Source organism: Gossypium arboreum, chromosome 1 (genome assembly GCF_025698485.1).
Source record: "Gossypium arboreum isolate Shixiya-1 chromosome 1, ASM2569848v2, whole genome shotgun sequence".
NCBI lineage: Eukaryota > Viridiplantae > Streptophyta > Magnoliopsida > Malvales > Malvaceae > Gossypium > Gossypium arboreum.
In genome coordinates this window covers 25289155-25293018 of record NC_069070.1, presented here as the reverse complement: position 1 = coordinate 25293018, position 3864 = coordinate 25289155, and positions in this window count along the sequence as shown.

The window sequence follows — 3864 nt, the reverse complement described above, 5'->3', positions numbered from 1 at the left end:
ATCGAGAAATTTCATTGCTTTAAGAATGTTAAAGGTTACCTGATCGTCTTGAACTCGCATGGTGAGTTCACCTTTCTGTACATCAATTAACGTTCTTCCCATGGCTAAGAAAGGTCTCCCAAGGATGATCGGCACTTCCTTATCTGCTTCAAAATCTAAGACAATGAAATCGGCAGGAAAAATAAAGTTATCAACTCTTACCAAAACATCCTCGATCTTTCCTTCGGGATATACTAATGATCGATCCGCTAGCTGAAGCGTCATAGTTGTAGGTCTTACTTCACCTATCCCTAGCATCTTGAAAATAGACTTAGGCATCAAATTAATACTCGCTCCTAAATCACACAAAGCTTTACCACAGTAAGATTCACCAATGTTACAGGGTATACTAAAGCTTCCTGGGTCTTTCAATTTCGGTGGTATTTTATTCTGCAAGAATACACTGCACTCCTTTGTCAAGGCAACAGTCTTATACTTACTCAGTCGTTTCCTCTTGGACAATATATCCTTCATAAACTTCACATAATTTGGCAATTGTTCTAAAGCCTCCACCAACGGAATATTTATGTGTAACTGCTTTAGAACATCCAAAAACTTCTTGAATATCACCTCATGTTTCTGCTTGTGTTGCTGTAATCTTTGCAGATATGGAGGTGATGAAACTTTCGATTGAATAAGATAACTCTTCTGAGTAGGTAATCTACATCCAAAGAAGATGTTAAAGTATCTAAATTCACTAAGTTAGGATTTACCTTGTCATTCTTTGCAGATTCTGACTCTTTTGGTGTAGGAATTTCAATAGTTGGTTGATTCTTCTCAACGGGCTTATCTTCGACATCAATCAATCAGGGTTCTAGAATTTTACCACTTTGCAATGTCACTACCTTGATATGTTATTTACCCAAATTTCTTGGATTTTCAGTATTACTCAGCAAGGTTCCTTGCGGTCTATTATGAAGGTCCATAGCTAACTGACCCATTTGGTTTTCCAAACTTTTCAATGTTGCTGCTTGGGTTTGGATCAAAGCGTCATTCTTTACCATGTACGCTTTCAACAAGTTCTCCAAACTGCTTGATTCCTCTGCTTGAGGTGGTTTTGAAGCTTGCTGAATAAACCCTTAAGATTAGTTGGGTCTATGCTGCAATAAGTTGTTGTTCGATCCACTTCCTTGGTTGCTCCAAGAAAAGTTAGGATGATTACGCCATGAAGGATTATAAAAGTTGGACTGGGGTCCTTGTCCACTCCTATTTTCATATTGGTTCCCCACATAGTACACTAACTTGGGATCTGATCGACAATTTTCAAAAGAATAACCTTCCCCATAGTACACACAGGAAACTGCTTCAAACAGGCTTGGTGGCTGAGCTGCAAAAATTATTAGCACTATTAGCTATAAACTATTTTAACATACAGGAAATAGACGATACCTAAGCTGATAACGAAGTAAGGGCATCAACTTCATGAACTTTGGCTACACGTCTTCCTGAAGCTGTTGGATTTGTTGGCCATTGATAGTTATTACTCGTGATCCCCTCAATGATTTCGTAAGCCTTATTATAAGACTTAGACAAAATTACACCATTCGGAGAAGCATCTACCATCAATCTTGTATGTACATTGAAACCATTATAAAATGTCTCCAACTAGATACAATAAGGAATCCCATGATGAGGAAACTTACGAAGTAACTCCTTGAATCGCTCCCAAGCATTATACAAAGACTGTTTATCCAATTGTTGGAAAGTTGTGACCTCGTTCCCTAACTTAACGTTTTTGTTAGGCGGGAAATACTTAACCAAAAATCTCTCTGCTAATTCCTACCATGTAGATATGGAACTTGGTGGAAATGAATTGAAACATGCTCATGCTCAATCTCGCAACGAGTACGAATTTCAATTATGTGTCCACTAGCCGTTGTTTGGTTAGGATTGCTCAGCTAATTCAGGTGTGTATGAACGAAATACAGACTTGATTTTAATTGGAAACATGATCGATTAAGGCATAAACATCATAAGTATGAATCAAATAAATATTATTTAATCAAATCAATCATCCTAGCTTAAAAAAATTAAGCTAACGTTTTTGTAAACAGGAATAAAGAACACATAGAAAACATTTTTAGATTAAATTAAAGAAAAGAAAGATTAAACCCAAATTAGAGTGGCTGTCACCTAAGACTCTAACCGATGAGGCTCCTACACTCCTTCGCTTTGCTCCTTTGCTGATGCCTCTCCAAGGTGGCCGACCAAGGGCTTTTTAAGATGGAAGAAAAAGCTAATTTAGGCTTTTGGCATATGGGCCAAGGCGCGAACGGTGAGTGTTTGGAATCATTGCTTGTAGACACAATTCATAGTGTTAATTGGGAGCCTAGAAGTAGCCTAAACCCTTAATTTTTGAGTGTAAGCTTTCTTATACCTGTCATTTAAATTGCGAAATATGTAATTATGTGTTCTGGATTGAGTATTAAGATGCGATAATGTGACAAGTGAGAATTTAACTAAAAAATTACATAGGAAAAATCCTATATTTTTTTAGCTTACAAAGCTTCGAAATTGTTACGTGATGATCGTTTTATAATTCACTAAACTAGATTACAATAATGACAAAGGCAAGCACACCTATCGAATGGTAGTATAACTATGGTGAGTCCAGAATATCGTATCCACAAGGACTAAAAGTACTAGTATTAACTATCTTTCTATTATTTAACCTAAAATAAAAAGGATTTGTTTTAATCTAAAATTAACTAAACTAATTAACTAATGAACACGACAGAGAGTGAAGGAAATAATCGAATAAACCAATGATAAAGACAATACCCAAGGAAGAATCCACCTAGACTTCAGTTATTATTCTGACTCTGAATCAAACAATTTATTCAGTTGTCTTGATCTGTAGAAATCCCTAAATTATGTTAATATCTCTTTCAAGACTAAGAACAACTGACTCTAGGTTGATTAATTGAAATCTCTTTCTAATTAAAACCCCTGTTGTCGCATTAACTCGATTTATGGATTCCCTTATTAGATTTGACTCTAATCCGGTAGATTTATGTCGTCATATTTCTAGGATTGCAATCAACTCTGCTTAATTATGCTAGATCTACTCTTAAACAGGGACTTTTGATCCACTGAATAAGCACATCAAACTTGAATTAACATTCTGAAAATATTAAGGCAAGAATTAATGACACATAATTAAGAACAAGAACAAGTATTTATCATGTAATTCAGAAAACTAAATAAAAAGATTCATCATAGGTTTCATCTTCCATAGGTATCTAGGGAATTTAGTTCATAATTTTGGGGAAAAACATCTCAAAAATAGGAAAACTACAAAACATAAAGAAACCCAAAAACTTTGAGAGGAATTGAAGGGTGATCTTCAGTCTTGAAGGAGGTCCTGCTTCTGAGTTGAATTCGTTGGCGTTCTTCGAGTAATTTCTGCTTCTACTTTGTGTGTCCCCTTAGGTCCTCTTCTAGTATGTATTTATAGACTTTAAAATGCTCAGAAACCTTGAAAATTGGCTTTTTTTGCGTGTTTGGGAAACAGGGAGTGATATCGACACGGGCTGCCACATGGGCGTGTGGCCATCCCATGTGGCTCACACAAGCGTGTGTTTAGCTCGTGTGGAATTAGTCTTGGCCTTGTGGATCCTTAAATCAGCCCATTTTATCCATTTTTGGCCTGTTTTCTGCTATTTTGTTCCCCTATGCTCTCCTAAGTATAAAACATGAAATTAAAGGATTAAGAGCATCAAATTCACTAAATTGGATAATAAATATTCCAAAAACATGCTAAGCATGGGATTAAAACATGTTATATTTATGGTTTATCAAATATCCCCGCACTTAAGCCTTTGC